The 27787-nt window shown below is 36.5% G+C and overlaps 1 long non-coding RNA gene across 1 annotated transcript; it reads left to right on the plus strand.

Moving 5' to 3' along the window:
- On the plus strand, positions 1-27787 carry LOC112627968. The gene is made up of 2 exons (XR_003120253.1): positions 1-163; positions 27481-27787. It is a non-coding gene; the product is annotated as an uncharacterized LOC112627968 (long non-coding RNA).

Here is a 27787-nt window from a genome sequence, read left to right on the forward strand (position 1 = left end):
CAGGTTAGCTTGAGATCCTAGGAGAAAAATAATTGACTAGGGGCTAAGAGACTTGAGGGGAACTAGGCCCACTTCTGAGGCTGCATGACTGAGAAGTAGATCATAGAATCATGGTAGTTTAAAGCTGGAGAGAAATATATCAAAAATAAGGAACCTGGACCAGGTAAGAAAACTAAATCCCAGAGATTTAGGTTTTCCTGTGTGGAACTGTGAATGAGAGCTGAGGAAACAAAGAGAGTGAGTATTGAATCCTCTTTCCAAAGTTTGGTGGTGAAAGGAAAGAAGGCAACAGGAACTTCTTAAATGCTTTATGACTGGGCAAGGATTGGTGTTATACGGGTCTCACGAACAGAGAAACCATGAATGATTGGAGATTATTATGAGAGTCAGTCAGGATACTAATGAAAGAGTGATGATTTAAGTTGCAGAAAATCAACTAATACGAATAGCAAGAAAAATATCATTTGCGTTGCATACTCTTTTGATATACAAATTCACTCAGCCTATATATTTTGAGACCTAAGATATTTCACTCCTATCGAATCTATAGAAGACAGAAAAATAGGCTCCCAAAGGTATTTACATCTCAATTCCCAAATCCTATGAGTATATTACCTCACATGGCAAAAGGGACTTTGACGATGTGGTTAAATGAAGGACGTTGAGATATTATCCACGTGTGCCCGATGTAATCTCAAAAATCCTTATAGGAGGGAGGCAAGCAGGTCTGAGAGAGAAGGAGATACGATGATAGAAGCAGAGATCAGACCCAGGCAAAGAAGGGGTCAACAAGCCAAAGAATACAGGCCACCTATAGAACCTAGAAAAGGGAAAGAAATTGATTCTCCCCTAGAGCCCCTAAAAGAAACACAGCCCTGCTGACACCTTGATTTCAGAACTTCTGACCTCCAGAACCGTAAGATAAATCTATGTTGTTCAAAGCCACTAAATTTGTGGTGGTTTGTTACAGCAGCAATAGGAAACTAATACAGAATTTAAATGAATTATGAAGAGAAAATTAATTTGCACATTTAGTAGAGTTCAGCTCTGGACCAATGGGAATATGAGCAGTCTTCATAAAGAGTTGTGCTCTGGCCACCACTATTTCCAAATTATGGTCTTTCATAACTTTATGGCATGTGCTCATTCTGTTTCCTCTACCTGTTATTTCCTTTTGTTCTTTTTCCACCTGTCATATTCCCACTCATCTTTCAAAGCAGCTCAAATAAAACCATCTTGTCTAGGATGATCTCTCGTATGCCTCCAGGAAAACTTAAGTTTTCCTTTTTTGTTTCCATTGAACTTTGTTTATACCAGTGCTACACCATTTACTATAGTCTGACATCATTAACCTTTTGCCTCCCTAACTCATCCCTGCCCTTGCCTGAATCTTCACAGGAGTAAATGTTAATCCAATCCCCAATTGGTAGACTACTGAGCAGTTCGTTGACAAAATCTTTTCACCTTGTTTCTTTTTTTAATTGTGGTCAAATATATGTAACACAAAATGTACCATTTAATCATTTTTAAACGTGCAGTTTAATAATATTAAGTATGTTGACATTGTTGTGCAACCAATCTCCACAACTCTATTTATCTTTAAGACTGAAACTCTACATCCATTAAAGAGCCATTCTTCACTTTTCCCTCCTCCCAACCTCTGGCAGCTCCCATTCTACTTTCTCTCCCTATAAATTTGACTACTCAAGACATCTCATATAAGTAGAATTATATAGTATTTGTCTTTCTGTGATATTTCGCTTTATATCGTCAAGGTTCAGCCATATTGTACCGGGTCTCAGAATTTTTTTTCTTTGTAAGGTTGAATAATATTCTATTGCATGTATATACCATATTTTGTATATCTGTTCATCCATCAACAGTCATTTGGGTTGCTTCTACTTTTTAATTTTTATGAATGCTGCTGCTATGAATGTGGGTGTATAAATATCTCTGAGTTCCTGTTTTCAATTCTTTTGGGTATATTCCCTGAAGTGGAATTGCTGGATAGTATAATAATTCTATTTTAAGTTTTTGAGGACCCCCCCATACTCTTTTTTTATGGTGACTGCACTATTTTATATGCCCAATAACAGTAGACAAGTATTCCAGTTTCTCCACATCTTTTCCAACACTTCTTATTTTCTGTTTGTTTTGTTGGTTTGGTTTTTCGTCGTCGTCGTCGTCATCGTAGTAGTAGCAGCAGCTGCTATCCTACAAGGTATGAAAAGATACCTCGTTTTGGTTTCGATTTAGATTTTCCCTAGTGATTAGGGCATTTTTATGTACTTGTTGACCATTTGTGTATCATCTTTGGAGAAATATCTATTCAAGACCTTTGCCCATTTTTTAATTCGGTTGTTTGGTTTTTATTGTTGTTGAGTTGTAGTTCTTTATATATTTTGGATATTAACCCTTCATTAGATATGTGATTTGCAAATATTTTCTCTCATTTCATAGGGTGGTTTTTACTGTATTGATTGTGTCCTTTGATACACACAAGTTTTTTATTTTAATGTAGTCCAATGTATATGGTTTTGGTGTCATATTCAAGATGTCATTACCAAATCTAGCGTCATTAAACTTCTCCCCTATAATTTCTTGTAAGAGTTTTATAGTTTTAACTCTTATGTTTAAGTCTTCAATCCATTTTGAGTTCATTTTTGTATATGATATAAGGTAAGGATCCAACTTCATTCTTTTGCCTGTGGATGTGCACTTTTCCCAAAATCATTTATTGAACTTAAATGGATTTTTTTTACCTACGTAACCAAATGCCATTAAAATATAAAAAGCACCCTTAATATGCATTAAAATTCATAACCACTAAGAAATTGTAACAATCCAGCTGTAAAACAAATGAGTTCCTTCTGAAGAGAAAAGGCTGTGGCCAGCCCGGGAGGCAAAAGTACTAAGCAGGATATGAAAACATAAAACAAAAGGACAGTCATTAAACAAAGGCAGTTTGAAAAGCCTTGTCAGGGCACAGTAGTCTCTCAAGATTGTATATTTCATTTCTATACATTAAAGATACTATATATTTAATCCAAAAGGAGTGACTCCACCAGTCAAATACAGACAAGAAAACATACATCTTGATGTCTAATTACCTTTCAGGACCCCAGTGATTGTGGAACTCACTTAAACATTTCAGATTAATGTTGTGATAAAATGGTTTTACTTATAATACTTACTGCCTCATTTCCGTTCAATCATTACAATCTGTTGATTAAAAAGGAGATCTACTAACAACTTTTTAAAAAACTACCATCAACTTTTATTCTAAGATTGCTTTAGGTTTAAGTAGGATCCATTCTGCTTTTAGTCTCATTTGTTTTCACAATGTCAACTGCACCTGTACTACAACTTATGTCTCTAACAGGAAAAGTTAAATCATGTTTATAATAATATTTAATAAAATTGAACATCAATATCTAAAGATTTTTAAAGGTTTATTTTTAATTTTTACAGTAAAACTTCTGCTCAAAAGATTAAACTTCAATTCTTTTTTTTTTTTTTAATGGAGTCTCGCTCTGTCCCTTGTCCCCCAGGCTGGAGTGCAGTGGCACAACTCGGCTCACTGCAACTTCTGCCTCCCAGGTTCAAATGATTCTCCTGCCTCAGCCTCCTGAGTAGCTGGGATTACAGGCACATACCACCACGCCCAGCTAATTTTTTTTGTATTTTTTTTTAGTAAAGATGGGGTTTCACCATGTTGGCCAGGCTGGTCTTGAACTCCTGACCTTGTGATACGCCCACCTCGGCTTCCCAAAGTGCTGGGATTACAGGCATGAGCCACTGTGCCCAGCCTAAACTTCAATTCTCTAAGCATTATATCTGAAAAATGCTAAATAAAGGAGGTTTACAACAGGATGCAAACAGATATCATGGCTCAGGATACAAGTGAACAGAAACCTGTGAATCTGCTTAGCAGATTTGCAAGTTATTAGCTCATAAAACATGCTACATTTCTTAAATTAAAATGAATACACTCTGCAACCACAATGAGGTTTTGGTCCCTTTCTTTAAGTTCTTCTCACATAAATAGATGACCAGTAGCACAGACAAATGTCAATCAAATAAGAAGAGCTTAAGTGTAGAAAATACATGATCAACCCAGTTTCCTGCTTCCTGCACCACAGGGCATAGCTTTATGCCATCTGGTGATTATTAGGGGAGAAAGATGCCATCTGCCACTTCTGCTAACACATGAGAGAGGGATAGCTCTCCCCACCCTATAAACCTATGGGAAATTTCCTTATGCTTGTTTACATGCCCCCAGGGCTCCAACTGAGTTTAAATTTACTCTGAGAGAGAGAATGTGTGTGTGTGTACATGTGTGTGTATGTCCCCACATATTCAACATTAAAGCAAGACATCCATTTCCATCCCTTTCATACAACCTCTTAAGTGTCAGAGGAGTCTGTGTTAGTCCAGGTTAATAGCAAATCTCTTTCTATCCTGCCTAACTCAAAGCCAAGATAGTATTAGATACAACCTAAACTAGAGGGACAAAACTGGATGACAGCCATAAAAATAGATTATAAAATAGACCCAAATTGAATTCAAGGTGTGAAAATGACCTGATATTCCTTTTGTTCTACATCTCTCGCAGGAAGGACAGAACCGAAATCATTCTCGAATAAGTGTTTTCATAGACTCTTATAGAAAAATTCTTAAGATGTCATAGCTTTCTTTACACCAGTTGAAAGTACATTTTCTTACAACACTTAAAAAGAGAAAGAATGGGGTGTAAAATTTTTTCAAAGAGGCCTTAGCTGAGATCTACATTTGAACTATTTCTAGAGCTTAATGAGGTAGGAACTAGGCAAGAAAAACAGAAAGTATAAACAGAAAAATAGACATAAGTTTTTCCCCAACTATGTCAAGCCTACCAGTTTCTCAAATCACTACATGTAAGAAGGGCTTCACATATATATATAAAATATATTATATACACATATATTAAATACATATACATATTTTTTTATATATATAATATATATATATTAGATGGAGTCTCACTCTGTCACCCAGGCTGGAATGCAATGGCGCGATCTCGGCTCAGTGCAAGCTCCACCTCCTGGGTTTACCCACCATTCTCCTGCCTCAGCCTCCCGAGTGGCTGGGACTACAGGAACCCACCACCACGCCTGGCTAGTTTTCATATTCATATATAGAGAGAGAAAGAGAGATAAAGAGAGAGAATGGAATAAATCACCCCTCCCCATAGAATGGAATTGACCCCATTTGATGATTCAACTTCACCCACAGAAGTTTTATATTCTAACGAAGTAAAAAATAAAGTTTTTCAAAATCCCTAAATGACCCAGAGCATGACTTTATTTTTGAAACAGCAATACGGCAGCCTGTTACAGCACAAAGATCACAACAACCTGATTCTGGATTCCTAGGTCCTAGCCTCCATTATTAAAGTAACTGTAAGTTTTTGAGCAAGTCACCTAGCCTCTCTTTGCCTCAGTTTCCTCATCTATCAAAGAATCACTCCTACTTGCCCCAGCCAGTCTCACAGAGCTGTCAGGAAAATCTACAAAACACTGAATGTGAGTGGAGCCATGTGCATAAACTTAAGTATTAAATGCTTATCAGTAAACAGTGTAAAGTAACTTGTTAAACAGGCTAGGCTTTTACCAAGTGATATTCATAAAATTTTTGCATCAAATGAAACAGAAGAACTGCTTCCAGCCAAGATGGAATAACAAGAACTGGATTTACTCTATACCTTGGACAGCTAAAAAACTGGACAAAGTATATGAAGCAACTCTGAAGACATTGGATATCAGAAAGCAAAACGCTGTAAATTCCAAAGAGACAGAAAACAACTTACTACTTGGAGAACATTTCCAATCCATGGCACAGAGAGGGAGGGGCTCACTCAGAGCCCACATTTCTCCCTAAATTGAAGAGACAAACCTGGAAAATCTGGGGTATTCAGAGAAAGTAGAGTTCATAAGACAGTACCAGAGAAGAGAGAGTTGCACAGAAAAAGGATACCAGAAATATGCAGGGAATTTCCTTCAATACTTCACCTGAGTACTGATCAACACATATATGTGAGAAAACTATTGAGTAAAAATCAACCTGGAAAATAAGTAGCAGCAACAGTGCTTGGAGTTCACAATGGAATGGAAATCGTGTCTGCTCCCAAAAGCCAGAGTGAGAACATTTCATAAACTACAAGCTATCATTCAGAGTACAAAAAAAGTCTCATTTCAATGGGGGAAAAATTAAACCTGGGCTAAATACAGGTCTGGTCTTACCTAACAAAACCTTTTTAAAGTCTCAAGAATACATGTATCAGAACATCACATTATACTCCATAAATATACACAATTATTATTTCTCAATTAAAAATAAAACTTTTAAAAATAAAGTTAAAAAAAGTCTCAAGAAGATCAAACTATTTTCAAATAACTGAACCACATCTCAAAACAAAATGCAAGAATATTTATAGGAATACCAAAATATCCAGCACATAACAAGGTAAAATTCAAAATGTCTAGCATCCAATCAAAAATTACCAGTCATGCAAAGATGTAGGAAAATACATCCCATAATGAGAAGACTAAATAAAAACAAAAATGATACAGGTAATAGAATTATTAGACAAGCAAAATAAAACATTTGTTATAACTGCATTTTATACATTTAAGAAGCTGGAGAAAAGACTGAGTATAACAGAGATGTTAAAGATATAAAAGAGACCCAAAATGAATGTCTAGAGATAAAAACTATAAAGTGTGAAATGAAAAATACACTGAATAGGATTGATAGCAGATTAATTTTTTCATTCAGAAAAAAGTAGTGAACTTAAAAGGATAGCAATAAAAACTGTCTAAAATGAAAAACAGAGAATCAGAACAAGAATGAATGAGCAAGAGAGAGAAAGAACACAAACTGAGAAAATTAACAAAACATCAATGAACTATGGGATACTTTTGATCAAATATTTGTTTAATTAGAATCAACAAAAGGGAGAGGAGAGACAGAAAGAATATTTGAAAAAATTGTGACCACAAGTTTCCAAATTTGAAAAAACCCACAGATTCAAAAAGTTCAACAAACTCCAAGCAAAAACAACAAAGAAAACTACACCGGGTACAATCTAATCAAATTTTTCAATGCAAAGCAGCTAGCAGGAAAAAAAAATTAGTACAATGGGCAAAGAAATTTTACAGAAAATTTCTCATTGCAATAAATGTAACCTAGAAGATAGTGGAACGACATTTTTTAAATAATTGAAAAAGAAAACCTAGGATTCTTTCCCAGTGAAAAAATTGTCTCTCAAAAATGAAGGTGAAATAAAAATATTTTCAGACAAGCAAAAGCTGAAAGAATTTCTATTATATAGCTGCAATACAACAAACCTTAAGGAGTCCTTTAAGCAGGACATCAGATGAAAATCTGGATCTACACGAAGGAATAAAAAGCAGCAGAAATCATAAGAATGAGGTAAATACAAAAACCTTTTTATATTACTTCATCTCTTTAAAAGATAACTGTGTAAAGCAAAATAACAGAAATGTATTGTAGGGTTTATAAAATACGTAGAAGTAAAATACATGATAACACTGTGTAAAAACTAGGTGGGAAACTGGATGTATTTTGTAAGTTCTTATACTATATATGATATGGTAAAATGGTATCATATCACTTGATTATAAACTGAAAAATTAAGGATATATTACAAATTATAAAGCAACTACTAAAATAACACAACAAAAATGTATAATAAATGAAAAGGGAAGATAAATTGGAACTACAAAAAATCTGTTAATCCCGAAGAAGGAAGAAAAAGTGAAGAGAACAAAGAATGTGTGACACAAATAGAAATCAAATAGTGTGAGGGTCAATTTAAACCCAACTATATCAATAATCACCTTAAATATAAATGGTTTAAATACTGTAAGTTAAAAACAGATATTGTTGAGTTAGATTTTTTTCCTTTTCCAAGTTATTGGCAAAGAAGTCAAATTAGACTTTAAAGAGAAAGAGAGACCCACTTTACGCTATCTGCAAGAAATACACTTCAAATAGAAAGATACAAAAAAAAAGTATATAAAAAGATGCATGATGCTAACGCTACTTAAAATAAAACTGTAGTAGTTATACTGAATATCAGACAAAGTCTATTTTAGTACAAAGAATATTAACAAGGATAAAGAGGACCATTACATTATGATAAATGGTCAATTCAGTTATGATAAATGGTATGATAATTGATCAATTCATTAAGATCAGTAATAATTGACCAATTATCACTAAGACCAATTCATTAAGACCAGTGATAACTGAACGATTAACCAATTGGTCAATAACCAACTGACCATTAATGGTCAATTCATTAAGAGAACATGAATATTCTAAATGTTTATACAACTAATAATAGAGATGCAAAATAAATGAACTAAAAGGAGAAATGGACAAACCCATAATTACAGCCAGAGATTCAATACCCTACCCTCAATAATTTAACAAGCAGACAGAAAATCAGCAAGGATGTGGTAGACTTAAACACGATCAACTAAACTTGACCTGATTGACATTTATAGAACACTCTCTACCCAACAACAGCAGAATACACCATCTTCTCAAGTGTGCAGGAACATTTACCAAGATAAACCACAAGTTGGGCCATAAAACAAAGCCCAATAAAGTTAAAAACATTTAAGTCATAGAATATAGGTTATCTGACCACAGTGAACTTAAATTAAAAATCAAAAACAGAAAAGTATCTGGGCCAGGCAGAGTGGCTCACATCTGTAATACCAGCGCCTTGGGAGCCTGAGGGGGAGAATGGCTTGAGGCCAGGAGTTCCTGACCTGCCTGGAAAACTTAACAAGACCTCTTTCTACAAAAAATAAAAATAAAAAATATTGGCCAGGCGTGGTAGTATTCAACTGTAGTCCCAGCTACTCAGAAGGCTCCAGTGGGAAGATTGCTTGAACCCAGCAGTTGGAGGCTACAGTGAGTCATTATCATGCCAATCTACTGCAGCCTGGGTGACAAAGTAAGACCTAGTCTCAAAAAACAGAAAAGAAAAATATCTGGGAAATCTATATATATTTGGAAATTAAATAACACACTTCTAAATAACCCATCATTGGCCAAACAAAAATTAAAAGCGAAATCAGAAAATATTTTTAACTAAATACAAATAAAAATACTACATATTAAAATGTGTAGGAGGCAGACAAAGCAATAATTACTGGGAATTGTATAGCACTAAATACCAACGTTAGAAAAGAAGAAAGATCTAAATCAATTACTTCAGCTTTCACCTTAAAAAACTGGAAAGAAAAGAGCAAATTAAACTCTAATTAGGCAGAAAAATGAAATACTAAAGATCAGACCAGACAATATCATTAATCATCAAAGAAATGGAAATCAAAATCACTATGATAGGCCATCTCACACCCATTAGGATGGCTATTACCAAAAAGACAAAACATAGCAAACGTTGGCAAATGTATGAAGAAAAGGGGACTCTTACACACTGTTGGTGGAAATGTAGATTGGTACAGCCATGATGGAAAACAGTATGGAGGTTTGCTAAGGAAATTAAAAATAGGACTACCATATATGCAGCCATCCAACTTCTGGGTATATCCAAAGGAAATGAAATCACCTTGTAAAGATATTTGCACTCTCATGTTTATAGCAGCATTATTCACAATAGCTAAGAAATGGAAACAACCTGTTTCTCAATAGACATATATCACAATTTCTTTATTCATATATATATGTGTGAATATATATACACATACATACACACACATATATATCCATATATAATATCCATCTATATCTCCATATAGATATCATATATATAATATCCATATATATATCTCCATATAGATATCCCTATATATAATATCCATATATATATATATATATATCCCTATAAAAGAACAAAATATTGCCCCACAGATGAGCTTGGAGGATGCTATTCTAAGCAAAATAAGCCAGACACAAAAAGAAAAGTGTTGCATGATGTCACTTAGATATGGAGCCAAAAATTCTTTTTTCAAATATACAGAGATAGAGAACAAAATGATGATTGCCAGAGGTGAGAGGGAAAGAGGTGCAATGGGCCTAAATGAAGAAATGCAGGTCAGAGCATATAAAGTAGCAGATATATAGGATAAACAAGATAGAAATCTAAGGTACAACATAAGAACTATAGGTAATAAAAGTGTACTTTATTTGAGATTCTTGCTAAATGATTAGATTTTTAGCTGCTCTTACCACAAAAATTAAAAGTATCACTATGTGAGATGATGGGTATTTTTATTTGCTTCACCATAGTACCCTTTTTTTACTATCTGTAACATTACTGTCTCATAACATCATGTGGTATACCCTAAATTTATTGATAAGTTTATAAATAAAAATTTTTAAAGAAAGGCACAGCAGAAATCAGTGAAATACAAAGCAGAAACACAGTAGAGAAAAGTCAATGAAATCAAGGTTGATTCTTTGAGAAAATCAATAAAACAATAGGCTTCTAGCCAAAGTGATCAAAGAGAGAAAATAGAAGTTACTAGGAGCAGAAATATGAAAGGTAACTACTACCAATTCTATAACAATTAAAAGAATAACAGGGGAGTTTTAAAATTTATGCCAATAAATTCGACCATGAAAATTAAATGGACAAATTCCTTGAAAGACACAAACTACCACAGCTCACTCAAGAAGAAATATATAACATGAATAGCCCTGTAATAAAGAAATTGAAGTTTAAAACATTTCACAAAGAAAATCCAGCCTCTTATCTTTTCATTAGTGAATTTTACCAAAAGTTTAATAAAAAAAAGATATCAATTCTATGAAAACTCTTCCAGTAAAAGGAATAGGAAGAAAAACTTCCCAGTTGATTTTTTTTCCTTCTGAATTTCAACTGTTATTTTTGATAGAGTGGGTACATGTGTAAGTTTGTTACATGAGTATATTGCACCAGGTAGTTAGCATAGTACCCAAAAAGTAGTTTTTCAGCCCACATGTCCTTAATGATTAGCGATATTACCCTAATACCAGGGCTATGCCATACAAATTCTATACTAAAAAAAAGAAAGAAAGAAACCTACAGACCAATAGTCCTGTAAGGTTAAAGAGTACAAGGTAAATATATAAAAATCCATTACATTTCTATATATCACCAACAAATTGGAAGTTGAAATATTAAGAACCAATGCCATTTAAAATAGCATCAAAAAACATGAAATACTTACGACAAATCTGACAAATCACACATAAGACCTGTACACTAAAATTATAAAAATAGCTGAGAAAAATTAAGTACCAAAACAACTAGAAAAAAATACTGTGGTCAAGGATCAAAAAAAATATTATTATTAAGATGTCCTCCAATTTTGTTCTTTCTCAAAACAAGCCTATTCTCAGTCCGTTACATTCTAATAAAAATTTTAGAATCAGCTTGTCAATTTCTACTGTAGAAAAAGAATAAAGTTAAAGGGTTTCCATTACTTGCCTTCAAGATTTATTATAGAATTACCTATATTGTATATTGTGTTGTATTAGTGCTGTGATTGACAAAAAGACCTGTGAAACAGAATGGAGAGTCTGAAAAATAGACCCACATATAGATGGATGACTAATTTTTCACAAGAGCTCAAAGGCAATGCAATGAGAAAAGGGGTCATTTCAAGAAATGGTGCTATAACAATTGGATGACTATTTGCAAAAAAATTAATAATAATAAACTTTGATCCACACCTCTCATCATATTCAAAAATTAACTCGATATGGGTCATGGACCTAAAATGTAAACCTATAACTATAAAACTTCTAGAAGAAAACATAGGCAAATACCTTTTGACCTTGAGTTAGGCAATGATTCTTAGATATGATACAAACAGAAACATTTATTTAAAAATCATAGGCTGGGTGCAATGTCTCATGCCTGTAATCCTAGCTCTTTGGGAGGCCAAGGCAAGCAGATGGATTGAGCCCAGGTGTTCTAGACCAGCCTGGGCAACATGGCGAAACTCCGTCTCTACAAAAAAGAGAAAAATTATCCAGGCACAGTGGCACATGCCTGTAGTCCCAGCTACTTGGGAGGCTGAGGTGGGAGGATCACTTGAGCCAGGCGGCAGAGGTTTCAGTGAGCCGAAATTGCGCCACTGTGCTCCAGCCTGAGCAACAGGAGTGAAACCCTGTCTCAAAAAAAGACAAAAAGTCAAACTGAAATACATAAAAATTTAGAGTTTCTGTTCTTCAGAAGATATTTTCAAGAGAATGAAAAGACACACCAAAGACTGGAAGAAAACATTTTCAAAACAATATTTGCAAATTATTTGTATCTAATCAGGGACTCACATCTATAATGTATTTCAAAACCCAAAACTCAATAGTAAGAAAAAAAATCTAATTATTTAAATGGTCAAAAGATCGGCACAAACATTTCATAAAAATATGTATGTGGATGACAAGCACATAAAAATATGTTCAACATCATTAGTCATTAAGGAAATGCAAACTTAAGACTATAAGATACCATTACACATTTATTAGAATGTCTAAAATTAAGAATACTGATTGTGTCAAGTGCTGACTAAGTTACGGAGCAACTGGAATTCCCATACGCTACTAATGGGAAAACAAATGATACAACCACTTAGAAAAACAGTTTCCTTAGAAGTTAAACATATACCTACCACATAAGTTGTTCATTCCACTTTTAGGTTTTTTCCCAAGAGAAATAAAAGCATGTGTCCATACAAAGACTTGTGTGAGACTGTTCATAGCAGCTGTATTCACAAAAGCCATAGATTGTAAACAACTCAAATGTCAATCAACAAATGAATGGATAATAAAATTGTGGTATATCCATAAAATGGAATATTCTGACCAATAAAAAATGATAAACTATTATTATACAAAACAACATGGATAGATCTCGAAATAATCATGCTGAGTACAAGAAACCAGGCCAAAAAAAAAAAAAGAATACATACTCTGTAATGTCATTTTTATAAAATTCTGGAAAATGCAAACTAGTCTATGGTAACAGAAAGCAGATCAATGCTTATTGGGGGTATGGGGAAGTGGAGAGGAAAAACAAGAGGATGGAATTAAAGGGATATAAGGAGATAGTTGGGGGTAATGGATGTATACAATATCTTAATTATGGTGATGCTTTCATGGGTGGATATATATGTCAAAACTTGTCAAGTGGTATTCTTTAAACATGTGTAATACCTCAGTAAAGATGGTTTCAAAAACAACATTCAGTACATAGGTTAGGGTTCAAAATAGAGTCCAATTATTTGTCTAGAAATCAGTAGAGTGGAGATACGCCAAAAGCAATAGCTGTAATCATTAGAAACCTTCATGCCACTAGACCTAGAGAGTATCTGGCTGTAGGAATGCTTTCTTCAATATGCTCTCAGACAGGCATTTTTTTTTATTTTACGTGTTCTAAGTGTTGTGCTTTATCCATGCAATTTTGGTCTGTCTTTGAACAATCTTCTAGCTCCATGCCCTCCCATTCTGATTAGAGGGTATGCTATTTTTCCCTTGAAATGTCTCAGGCTCTTGGGGCCTGCCGTCTAAGAAGAAGGCTTGTATTCACTCAGTTTTCCACACAGTATATTTCAAATATCCCAGTTCATAACTACCTTTCTTGTTAAACATCAAACTCTTATTCAAACCATGTGGTGCCTGTTCTATAATGAGATGTTATGTGTCCAGGATCTAGAGATGCCGCAGCCAACTAGCCCTTGGAGTCAGAATGCTCCCCCTGAAATTTTTGTGTTATTTGGGCCTAGTTACCCAGCATTATCCATTCCCCGTTGCACAGCACAATCTGAAATAATACAAAATATAATTTCACAAACATAGTTCTGATCACTATGCTAAGAGTTAAGTGGATACAGTGAAAAAAAAGTTATTACCATCAGAAAGTGAAGGTGGCCACTTCCACTTCCCAAAACATGGAGTAGATGTACATTTTCCTATTCCTTGCACTAAGTACAACAAAATACCAAGGATATTATATAAAAAAAGAAGTATAAGCAGACTGCAAATTAGGGAAGATGGATAAGATAAGGACCTTGGAAGCCAAAGAATGATAGAGTGGTGGGTTCCCTGGGTTGTTTTGGATCATATATATCCCAGAATTGGAGCTAAAGAATCTAGTCACCCAGAAATGTCAATGGGTACAAACCAAAAAAAAAAAAAGAAAAAAGAAAAAGAAAAAAAACCTCTAACAATAGCCTGCTCTCTGTAGCCAAAAGAACAGGAGTCAGTTTAGTGACACAGAAAACTTTTAGACGATAATTGCTCTATTCCAACCAAACACCACAGGGAAAAAAGAAAAAAAAAAAAAAAAAAAAAAAAAAAGCTATGCTCCTGGAACTTTCTGCAAGATAGGCCATATGATAGGCCATAAAAATGAGCCTCAGTAAATTTAAGAAAATTGAAATTATATCATGCACACTCTTATCACAGGAGAATAAAACTGGAAATCAACTCCAAAAGGAGTTGTAAATACATGGAAAATAAACCATGTAAATACATGGAAAATAAATAACCTGCTCCTGAATGAGCATTGGGTAAAAAATGAAATCAACATGGAAATTTAAAAATTCTTCAAACTGAATGGCAATAATGACACAACCTATCAAAACCGCTGGGACACAGCAAAGGCGGATGCTAAGGGGAAAGTTCATAGCCCTAAATGCCTACATCAAAAAGTCTGAAAGGGCATAAATAGACAATCTAAGGTCACACCCCAAGGAACTGGAGAAACAAAAAGAAACCAAACCCAAACACAGCAGAAGAAAGGAAATCACCAACATCAGAGCAGAACTAAATGAAACTGAAACAAAAAAAAAGATACAAAAGATAAATGAAACTACAGCTGGTTCTTTGAAAAGATAAATAAAATTGATAGACCATTAGCAAGATTAACCAAGAAAAGGAGAGAGAAAATCCCAATAACGTAAGAAACAAAACAGGACACAATGGTGCTGGGATAACTGGCAAACCACATGTAGGAGAATGAAAACTGGATCCTATTCTCTCACCTAATACAAAAATCAACTCAAGATAGATTAAATATTACAACTGACGCCACTGAAATACAAAAGATCATTCAAGGCTGCTATGAACACCTTTATGCACATAAACTAGAAAACCCAGAAGAGATGGATAAATTCCTGGAAAAATACAGCCCTCCTAGCTTAAATCAGGAAGAATCAGATACCCTGAATAGATCAATAACAAGCAATGAGATTGAAATGCTAATTTAAAAATTACCAACAACAACAACACAAAAGTTAAGGACCAGACGGATTCACAGCAGAATTCTACCAGACATTCAAAGAAGAATTAGTCCCAATCCTTTTGACACTATTCCACAGGATAGAGAAAGAAGAAGCCCTCCCTAATTAATTCTATGAAGCCAGCATCACCCTAATACAAAAACCAGAAAAGTACACAACCAAAAAAGAAAACTACAGACCAGTACCTTGATTAACATAGATGCTAAAATCCTTAACAAAATACTAGCTAACCAAATCCAACAACATATCAAAAAGATAATCTACCATGATCAAGTGGGTTTCATATCAGGGATGCAGGGATGGTTTAATATACACAAGTCAATAAATGTGATACACCACATAAACAGAATTAAAAACAAAAATCATATGATCACCTCAATAGATGCAGAAAAGGCATTCAACAAAATCCAGCATCCCTTTATGATTAAAACCTTCTGCAAAATCGGCATACGAGGGACATACCTTAATGTAATAAAAGCCATCTATGACAAACCCACAGCCAACATAATATTGAATGGGCAAAACTTGAAAGCATTCCCTCTAAGGACTGGAACAAGACAAGGATACACACTCTCATCACTCCTCTTCATCATAGTACTGGAAGTCCTAGCCACAGCATTCAGACAAGAGAAACAAATAAAGGGCATTCAAATCGGTAAAGAGGAAATCAAACTGTCGCTGTTTGCTGACAATATGATCATTTACCTTGAAAACCCTAAGGACTCCTCCAGAAAGCTCCTAGAACTGACAAAAGAATTCAGCAAACTTTCCGGATACAAGATTAATGTACATAAATCAGTAGCTCTTCTATATACCAACAACGACTAAGCAGAGAATTAAATCAAGATCTCAACCCTATTCACAATAGCTGCAAAAAAAATCAAAGACTTAGGAATGTACCTAACAAAAGAGTCAAAAGACCTCTACAAGAAAAACTACAAAACACTGCTGAAATGACAGATGACACAAACAAATGGAAACACATCCCATGCTAATGGATGGGCAATACTGCCAAAAGCAATCTACAAATTCAATGAATCCCCACCAAAATATCACCATCATTCTTCACAGACTTAGAAAAAAACAATTCTAAAATTCATATGGAACCAAAAAAGAGTCCACATAGCCAAAGCAAAAAGAACAAATCTGGAGGCATCACACTACTTGACTTCAAACTATACTATAAGGCCATAGTCACCATAACAGCATGGTACTGGTATAAAAATAGGCATATAGACCAATGGAACAGGATAGAGAACCCAGAAATAAACCCAAATACCTACAGCAACTGATCTTCAACAAAGCAAACAAAAACATCAAATGGGGAAAGGACACCTTTTCAACAAATGGTGCTGGGATAATTGGCAAACCACATGTAGGAGAATGAAACTGGATCCTAATCTCTCACCTAATACAAAAATCAGCTCAAGATGGATTAAGATCTTAAACCTAAGATCAGAAACTATAAAAATTCCAGAAGATAACATTGGAAAAACCATTCTAGACATCGGCTTAGGCAAGGATTTCATGACCAAGAACCCAAAAGCAAATGCAATAAAAACAAAGATTAATAGCTGGGACCTAATTAAACTAAAGAGCTTTTACCTGGCAAAAGGAACAGTCAGCAGAGTAAACAGAAACCCACAGAGTGGGAGAAAATTTTTACAATCTATACATCTCCAGAATCTACAGCAAACTCAAACAAATCATTAAGAAAAAACCAACAATCCCATCAAAAAGTGGGCTAAGGACATGGATAGACAATTACCAAAAGAAGATATAGAAATGGCCAAAAAAACATATGAAAAACTGCTCAACATCACTAATGGATCAGGGAAATTCAAATCAAAACTACAATGTGATACCATCTTACTCCTGCAAGAATGGCCATACTCAAAAAAAATTTAAAAAACGTAGATGTGGCATGGATGCAGTGTACTCAGAGGAAAAGAAGTCATTATTCAAAAAAGATACTTGCACATGCATGTTTATAGCAGCACAATTCACAGTTGCAAAATTGTGGAACCAACCCAAATACCCAACAATTAACAAGTGGATAAAGAAACTGTTATATAGATATAGAGATATATATAGATATACATATAGATATATCACAGCCATAAAAAGGAATGAATTAACAGCATCTGCAGTGACCTGGATGAGATTAGAGACTATTACACTAAGTCAACTAACTCAGGAATGGAAAACCAAACATCTTATGTTCTCATTGATATGTGGGAGCTAAGCTATGAGGACGCAAAGGCATAAGAATGATACAATGGACTTTGGGGGACTTGCGGGGAAGAGTGGGAGGGGATGAGGAATAAAAGACTACAAATATGGTACAGTGAATACTGCTCAGGTGACGGCTGCACCAAAATCTCACAAATCACCACTAAAGAACTTACTCATGTAACTGAATACTGCCTGTACCCCAAAAACTTATGGAAAAATTTTAAAAATTTTTTAAATAAAAGCTATGGTCCTACCCCACCCATGCCAGCACAGGCCAAGTAGGCAGCCTAGACTTCTAACCTAACAAGGCTGTAATAAGTTGTCCCAGCATCTCTGACAGAGTGGTATCCAGCGAGGGAGCTGAGACTATCTTTCCTGACAGCCGGTAATGAGGCCTCCCCACAATATTCGTGGAAACCATATGAGGAGCCTAGACTTCCAACTCACTAAGCAGCAAGGAGACATACTTCCCTTCCTGGTGGGGAGGTGTCAGAGGAGGCCTGGCAGAGAATCAGGACTTTCACCAACACCCACCAGTAATGAGATCACCCTCACCAAAGTGTCAGTGCAGACCACATGGAGAGCTAGAACTCTCACTCCCGTCCAGCAGTTACAAAAGAGTCCCGTACCTTTGGTGTCAACAGAGGCCAGGTGGGTTAGAAATTTTACCTGTACCTGATAGCAACAAGTTAGTGACCTCCCCTTCCCCTGCTGGAGCAGTGTCTGAGAAGCTATTCATAACAGAAAGTTTAAATAAGATCCAGAATCTTATGAAAATATCTAGGTTTCAAGCAAACATCACTTCTCAATGAACCAGGAGTATCTCAAAATGACCATTCACTGGGAAAAGACAGCCTCTTCAACAAATGATGTTAGGAATACTAGATAGCCACATGCAAAAAAAAAAAAAAGAAAAAAAAAAAAGGTGAAGTTGAATTCTTACCTTACACCACATATAAAAAGTTAACTCCAAATGGATCAAAGACCTAAATGTAAGAGCTAAAACTATAAAACTCTTAGAAAGAAAAAAAACAGAGGGGGAAACTCATGTCATTGAATTTGGCGAAGTTTTCTTTTACTTTTGCTAAAGTAAAAATAGATAAATTGAACTACACCAAAATTTAAGATTTCTGTGCATCAAGGAATATAATAGAACAAAAAGGTAACCTATGAAATAAAACAAAATATTTGCAAATAATATATCTGATAAAAGGTTAATATCCAGAATATATACAGAACTCTTACAATTCAGTAACAATAAAATCAACCCAATTTTAAAATGAGCAAAGGTCTTAAATAGGCACTTCTCCAAAGATGATATACAAAGGGCCAATAAGACCATGAAAAGATGCTCAACATCACGAATCATTAGGTAAATGCAAGTCAAAACCACAAAGAGATACCACCTCACACCCATTAGATAGTCACTAACAAAAGAACAAAAAACAATAAGTATTTTTTACTTAATAATAAGGATGTGGAGAAACTGGAACCCTTGTGCACTGTTGGCAGAAACGTAAAATGGTGCAGCTGCTATGGAAAACAGTATGGCAGTTCCTCAAAAAATTATAAATAGAATGACCATATGACCTAGCAATTTTACCTCTGAGACTGGAAGAGATATTTGTATATGCATGTTCATGGCAGCATTGTTGACAACAGCCAAGAGGTGGAAGCAACCCAAGTGTGCATCAACAGATGAACGGATAAGCAAAATGTGTTATGTACATACAATGGAAGATTATCCTTAAAAAGGAAAGAAACTGACAAATCCTACAGTGTGTCTGAACCTTGAGAACACTGCGCTAAGTGAAGTAAGCTTGTCATAAAAATACAAATACTGTATGATTTCATTATATGAAGTATCCGAAGTAGTCAAATTCATGTAAACAACAAGAATGGAGTTTGCCAGGGATTGGAGAAGAGGGGGAAATAGGGAATTGTTGTTTGATAGAGTTTCAGTTTTGTAGGATGAATCCCATAAAGATTAGTTGCACAACAGTATGGTTATACTTAACACTACTGAACTACACACCTAAAAACGGTTAAGATCATAAATTTTATGCTGTGTGAACTTTACCACAAACGAAAATTTAAAAATAATTTTTAATCAATCGTTGCTATAAACATTCATATACAAATTTTTACCTGACTCTAAATTAAGTGTATTGCACCATTTTACATTCCTATCAACAATAAGTGATCCAGTTTCTCCACATCTTCTCTAGCATTTTGACATAAGTTCTGGGATACATGTGCAGAACCTTCAGGTTTGTTACATAGGTATACATGTGTCATGGTGCTTTGCTGCAACTATCAACCCATCACCTAGGTTTTAAGCTCCAAAAGCATTAGCTATTTGTCCCGATGCTCTCCCACCCCTCACTCCTGACAGGCCCTGGTGTGTGTTGTTCCCCTCCCCGTGGACACTATTTTTTATATCAGCTATTCTGATAGCTGTGTAATAATATCTCATTGTAGTTTTAATTTGTATTTCCCCAATGGCTAATGATGTTGAACATCTCCCCACATGCTTATTTGCCAACTGCATATTCTCTTTGGTGAAATGTCTCTCTATATCTTTCACCTTTTTTCTAATTAGATTTCATTTTTATTACCTAGTTTACAAATTATGTAAAATTTGGAAGATTTTTCAGAAACAAGTGTTTACCTATGAAGAAAACAAACACATGAGTACAAATAAAATTTTAAAAGACAACATTTGATTAAACAAACAAAAGAATCAATAATAACACTCTGCAGTTTCTCAATAGTGACATATAACTAATGCCAGTGGTGATAAATATATTAATGGTTCTCTGGCCCACTGAGTCACTTTGCAATAGACCCAATATCCTGGCTATCATCCATGATATGACAGCTTACAGTCCAGAGGCTCTGCAGGAATCGCTTCAGTGGGTCAGTAGCCACCAATTCAGGAACCAACCATGTTCTTTAGTCAGACGTGAGGTTGAAACAAGTCTGTTTAACTCAACTGAAAGAGAATGTCTGTTTCTCCTAACTCCCTACTGCCTTCCTCCAGTTTACCAGCAGAACAAAAGTAATCATAATTATAATAATAGCTACTAGCATAAGCACAGTTTTTATAGTTTATGTAAGGTTTTCAAAATTAACTTAATCTTCTGTTGTCTTATCTAATTCAGTAAAATTAAAATGTTATTGCAGTTAAAAAAATTAACTGATGTTTTACAATTCTCAGGAATGCTGCAAGTCTAGAAAATAATCATTAAAATTATACTTTATTCTGCTGAATCAATGAAATTTTTTGGAAATAACCTCAACCCCCAACCCCAACCCCCCCGCCAAGGGCAGCTTAGCGGTGCTTAAAGAAATCCAGAATTTTTCTCCAAACACATATTGGAATTTTTATTAGTTGACCTCCGCAGCTAGATGAAAGAGTTGAGATCAGACTAAAAACCAAAAACATATTTCTTCCCTATGAGTAGTACCCCTCTGGTTTTTTATCAAAACACATTCTTCTTGAGTTTGAATATTGAATAACCATCTCACACTTCAGGTGAAGAATTGAATTCACCTTGTTTTCACATGTTGCTATGCTGAGGGCACAGAGGATTCAACCACACTCTCACAGTGGATTTACATCACTGGAACTTTTGTGGACTATTCCAAAGTTTTTCCACTAAACAGCTATTGTCTGTGTCCTCCTTAGATTCAAATTAAGTACTAGAATTCCCTCATCTAGATTCATCAACAAGCTTCTTCACTTTTAATTCCACTTTCTTGGTTCTCTGAAGCTTTTTTTCCCTCTCTAGTTTGTTTTCTTAACATAATCTGCATTTAACTATCTCTGTATTCTTGAAAAGTACCTTTTTTACTCCTCCTTGTGGAGAACCTCTGCTAAGGCAGTGCAGAAGGGAAATGCAGGGTTGTAGTCCCCACACAAAGTTCCCACTGGGGCACCGCTTAGTGGAACCGTGAGAAGAGGGCCACCGTCCTCCAGACCCCAGAATGTTGGATCCACCAACGGCTTGAACCACGTGCCTGCAAAAGCCGCAGACACTCAACACCAGCCTGTGAAAGCAGCCAGGATTTCTGTACCCTGCAAAGTCACAGGGACAGAGCTGCCCAAGGCCATGGGAGCCCACCTCCTGCATCAGCATGACTTGAGACATAGAGTCAAAGATGATCATTTTGGAACTTTAAGGTTTAATGACTGCCCTATTGGATGCATGGGGTCTGTGGCCCCTTTGTTTTGGCCAATTTCTCTCATTTGGAATGAGCATATTTGCACAATGCCTGTACCCCATTGTATCTAGGAAGTAACTAACTTGCTTTTGGTTTTACAGGCTCACAGGCGGAAGGGACTTGCCTTGTCTCAGATGAGACTTGTGCTGTCAAGTTTTGAGTTAATGCTGAAATGAGTTAAGACTTTGGGGGACTGTTGGGAAGGCATGATTGGTTTTGAAATGTGAGGGCATGAGACTTGGGAGGGACCGGGGCAAAATGATATTTGGCTGTGTCCCCACCCAAATCTCATCTTTAATTGTAGTTCCCATAATTCCCACATGTTGTGGGAGGGACCCAGTGGGAGGTAACTGAAACATGAGGGCAGATCTTTCCCATGCTGTTCTCATGATAGTGAATAAGTCTCATGAGATCTAATGGTTATATGAAGGGGAGTTCCCCTACACACGCCCTCTTGCCTGCAGCCATGTAAGACATAATTTTGCTCCTCATTCACCTTCAGCCAGGATTGTGAGACCTCCCCAGCCATGTGGAACTGCGAGTCCATTAAACCTCTTTCCTTTATAAATTACCCAGTCTTAGGTATGTCTTTATTAGCAGTATGAGAACAGACTAATACACTCCTTTATTTAACGCCAAATAACAAATCAACAGGCAATAAAGATTCTCATGCAAACAATTAGAAGTATGGAGATTCTTCAAAGTCATTATTTATTATAATTTTAAGAAATCCATAACATTTCCTTAGGGCTTTCATTTATCTATTGTGTACCAAGAACCGAAGATACAATGATTGACTAGGTGAGATTGCCACCCTTGAGAAGCTCACATTCGAAAGACAAACACGTAAACTAACAATTGCAGTACAATGTGGTCATCGCCATGATAAAGCTATGGACAAAGTGCCTTGAAATCCTGAGTAGCAAACTGGTTAATTTAAAATGCAATATGAGTGTGAGCTTAGAAAGAAAGATAAATATAAAGTAAACAACAAGCTAAGGAGATTCATACACACATGCAGCTCTTATTGAGCTACCATCAGATGCATGGCATTCTCCTAAGCACATGACACCGTTACAATGGACAGAGCAGGTCCACTTACACATGTATCTTACACTCTGCTGGGGGAGATGGTTAATTACAAAACACATTTTTTTAGCATTAAGTATTACAATGAAAATCAAACAAGGTAACTGAGTGAAGAGTGATTTGGGGGCTATTTTAAGCTGGCTAGCCAGTAAGAGTCTATTTAATGCCAAAGAATGGGATTTCACTGCCCAGATTTTGTTTCTTGACAGGTCCGTCATTTCAATACTGCTTACTAGAGATATCTCACAAAGACTAAAGAATGTTTAGCAAAAGACTTCATAACCTGATTAAAAGCACTCGCTACTAAAAACCAAGAGGGTGTCAGAAGAAAACCTAGGAATTAATGCAAAGCTATGAGACCTGAGTCATAAAGATAAAAAGAAAAACCCATAATGGAAACTATGCCTAGTAATTCTCAGGAGAAAATGGAACAATTTCAGAAGAACTAATACTTTTTTTTCTTTTTTTCTTTTTATTTTATTTTAAAGTTACGGGATGCATGTGCAGAATGTGTAGGTTTGTTACATAGGTATACATGTGCCTTGGTGGTCTGCTGCACCTATCAACCCATTATCTAGGTTTTAAGACCCTCATGCATTAGCTATTTGTCCTAATGCTCTCCTCCTCCCCTTCCCCACCCCCCACTGACAGGTCCCAGTGTGTTTTGTTCCCTTCTCTGTGTCCATGTGTCAGAAGAACAAATACTTAATCCTTAATAAATGAAAAGGCAATCACTGATGCAAGTTTCTTGTGAATTCTTCCAGAGGTACCCTATGCATAGGATGCTTGTGAATCTTTTTCTTAGGGTGTGATCTGGTTTGTGTGTGGGGGAGAACATACCCTAACTTGCTATAAAACTCTTCTGTACTAATTTTTCATATTTAAAGCATTTTAGAAATTATTCTATATCAGTACACAAAACTTTGTCTCTTTTTTAAAAGCTGCATATTGACCTATTATTTATTTAACCATTAAATTTGCAGTGTAAATGATAGACATTGAGGTCGTGTGAGGAATTGGCCACCTGTTCACCAAACTCATTTCTTTTTCCTGAGCACACAGCTGGGCCTTATTTCCCAGCTTTCCTCACACTTTGGTGTGGTCCAGTGACCGTGTCCTAGCCAATAAAATGTGAACAGAAATGATGGGTGCCATTTCCAGGCCTGGCCCATGAACACCTGATCCTCCATGCTGTTACCCCTTTCACCAATTTGATGCACATAAGCAAGATGACCTTAACAAGCTCATGCTGAAAATGGTGGAACCACAGAATACAAGGATCCTGAGTTTCTGAATCAATATTTGAAGGAGAACCACTAATCAATCAGGGACACCCATGCTGGACTTTAAATAAGTGATAAATCAACTTCAAATGTGTTTGAACTATTGGAAGATTTGTTAGTTACAGTAAATAGTATTATTATATAAAGTTGTTCCCATTTCTACTACTGTAGAAACTGGAGTGTTGAATTTTACCTGAGACCTGTGCTCCTGGAAAACAGGGGTGATTAAAGACATCTCCCCACTCTTTTGTGTTCTCTTCTAAAGAGAAACACGCTTCCCCATGTGCCTTAGCCAGACATGGACACTCCAAATATCCAAATTTTGTCTTACACATGATTAGCTGAACTGTTTTGTTCCCTATAAGCAATAGAAGCAAAACATCTATTAACCAAACTTTGGTTAAATTTCTCTCCCTTCCCCAGGCTCACCCTCAGCCTGAGTGAGCATAAACTCCTCCTTAACTGTCCGTTCCAACAGTAAGCTGTCCTGAGAGTTAATATATGTGGTGAGCACATGGTTAGTGTTAAACAAATGTTAGCTATTACTATGAATGGATTTAGTGGACTTCATCAGTTCACCCGTTTCCTGATGGGAGCCCCAAGGCTTCCCTCAATTCTCTTTTTTCTTTCACTGCCCCTTCCTTCTCCAGAGGGCCCACACTACAGTCATTCCTAAGAACCCTGGCTTATGAACCCCAATAGCAAAGGAAGGAGAGAGAAGCAGAAACAGGGGGGGAAAAAGAGGGAGGAAAACTGACAATGAAAGCCAGCCTTCTGCTTCACTCACGCTGATGTTAGAGCAGAAGTGAAATGCTTAAAAAATAAAATAAAACTGCCACAGCTTTAGAACACCTTCATGTAAATTAATAGCTTTAGCACAGCCTAGAAAGACATGTCAAAATCAGAGGGAAACAGCTGGGAGCACTGGTTGAAGTCTTCAGCCAACTTTGGCTGTGAACAACTTTGTGCCTTATTACAGCTCTCTACTCTCTGCCCTGAGCTTGGCATGGGGCCTAGCACATAGAAGGCACTCAATAAAACTCTTGATGAATGAATGAAGGAATCACCACACAGTTTCTCCATTGAGAGAATGGAGGTCGGAGGTCATCTGGCCATAGATCTGGCCGTTAATACCAGTCAAGGAGGCCCTTTAAGACTTTTTTTCTTAAGTTCCCAATCAAATCTCTACATCGTTTTTTCAAGAGATTCAACAGGTAGAAAGTCAGAAGACCTTTTGATGAAGCCTTTGTAGCCCTCCATTTACTAGTCAGCTTTTGGGGGGTGATCTCGGCTTTTCTGGATAATACTCACACGTTATGGTTAAAACCCCAGGGAAGTCTTTTCCTCCCAATTTTTGCCTTCCTTCTCAGTTTCCCTTAAGGTGTTGTCCCTTCTAATACCATTCTAAATCAGAAGAATACCTGTGAGCCTGTGAAGCCACTTGGGCCCCTTACAGGTGAGGAGAGGATGGTGGAGGGCTGAGGAGGCTGGAATACAGGAAGGCATCATGCCACCTTCTAGCTTTCAGTGCAGTGGTCCTGACGGAAAAGTCAGGCAACTGTGAAAGATGAGGGTCGGGTGAGGGTTAGGCCAGAAAATCTCTATAAGCCTCTCAGTTCTAACATTCTGTAAAACTGAGCATGCCACCTAACAGTATTGTAGTAAGGTTGAGTTTTTCATTGAATTTATAACTGGTTCTACATGCTAGGCATGAACATGTGTCCCCTAACCCAAATCCCCCTTCATAGAAGGATTTGGTGTCCAGCATGGAGACTGTGATCAGCAAGACAGTTTCCAGCTGTCAGCTGCTTCAGGGTCTAGTTCAGCTGTAGAGAGCTGTCTCACCCGAGGTCATGCCATTCCAGGACAGCCAACTTCCAGTGACTGGGCAAGGAGGCTATACAGGCACAGCCATTTGGTCCAAAGCAAGGTACCCTAACAAGCAATACTTGCCCAAGCTGCCTGCCCCAGGTTGGCCGAAGCTTGGTCAGACTGGCATCACAGTTTAACCTCTCCTTCTGCCCAATCCTGCTTCCCCTTCCCTTCACAGGTGCTGAGCCCTAATAATTCATCTGTTACCCCAAACTCTGCTGGAAGCATCTGCTTCCAGAAAACCCTACCTATGACATTTTATACGAGTCCAAAGGGTGAGTTTCTAAATTACTTGGAATAAATGGCCTCCCAAGAGGACTATTTGAAAGAACAAGTTTCACTGGGAGAGGTAAGCTCTATTATGTTGGTTTGCAGGGGGAAACTGCTTCGGAAAAAGGTGAAGCTATCACTGCTAATGGGATGGCAGCTCAAGGAAATGGAAAGGCTGTTACCAAGGCAATCTGAAGAACCAGTGTGCAATCTTAGCTGCCTCTTTTCTGCAGGGAAATCAGCAATGAGAATAGGACAACCAAACAGAAATCTCTGTTTTTCAAAACCTACTAAGTTGTCCTAATTCCCCTGCAAAATAAAATTCTCCTCAGAGAGAACGTCTTATGAATATGATGTCCTTAATGAAGGTGAACGCTGACTTACTGCAGAAGAAATAAAGCAGGAATTAGAAAGGACTTTGTATGGCACACAATGATAGGCATCCTCTGAAATACACATTTATGTGGTTACTTGGACATGTGGTTTAAACATGCTTTAGAAAGTTTTACTAAATATAGAGCTATCATTTATAGTTGGTTAAATTCAATGTTTATGACTCTTCTTATAAAATGTTGCTTAGGAAAATAACTCCCTTTTAAACTAGAGCTATGATTTGTAGCAGACAATATTAGACACTTACCTGTACTCAAATACAGCCAGAAGTACCTGGAAATTTACTTTCCCCCTGAAGCAGCCCTTGACCGATTATTGACAAATGTAGACTATGAAGGTCCATCTCCTTTGTCTGGGAGTAAGAGTAAGAGCTAGTGACACTCCCATCACCAGGATTAACTTAACCTGTATGGTTCCCAGTGAGATCAAGTTGAAGCTTCCCCCTGTGGGACCTCGCATGAAATCATATCCTTAATTGGTTCCCACTCCTTCCCTGTCTTTCTTTCCCTACTCCCCTGCCAGTCTCCCCTGGGAGAACTGGTACAATAAATCACTTGCACACAAACCCTGCCCTTGAGTCAGTTCCTAGAGAACCCTATCTAAGACCATTGTATCCCAAATGTCCTGGCCCTCACTAGCTTATAGATCATAAAATAAAATTACATACTTTTTATACCACAAAAATCATAGCATATGCCTCCTTTTATTCTGTTATTCATTCAAAAGATATACTGTGCTAAGAGCTGGGGATACAGAGGCAAACACAGTTTCTATCTTTGCAGAGATTAAACTCCAGGTCTGAGAGTCAGATAACAGCCCTCTTCAAGATAACCAGTCAAGTTTGGCGCTCCAGTCCCTGAGCCATGTTGATCCGTCCTGCTTTGACTCCACCCCTTTTCCACATTAGCTCCTGTGCAGCCACCCCAGAAGAACACCACTATTCATTTACATTGGCTGATTCTCCATATGTCCAAACCTTCCAGTCCTCAAGAAACAAGTACGGCTGAGTTCTGGGTAGAAATGGAGAACATGACCCTCTCCTCACTCTGTGCCATGTTTTATATAAGAAATAAAGAAGAAGCATATAAA

The sequence above is a fragment of the Theropithecus gelada genome, chromosome 7a (genome assembly GCF_003255815.1).
Source record: "Theropithecus gelada isolate Dixy chromosome 7a, Tgel_1.0, whole genome shotgun sequence".
NCBI lineage: Eukaryota > Metazoa > Chordata > Mammalia > Primates > Cercopithecidae > Theropithecus > Theropithecus gelada.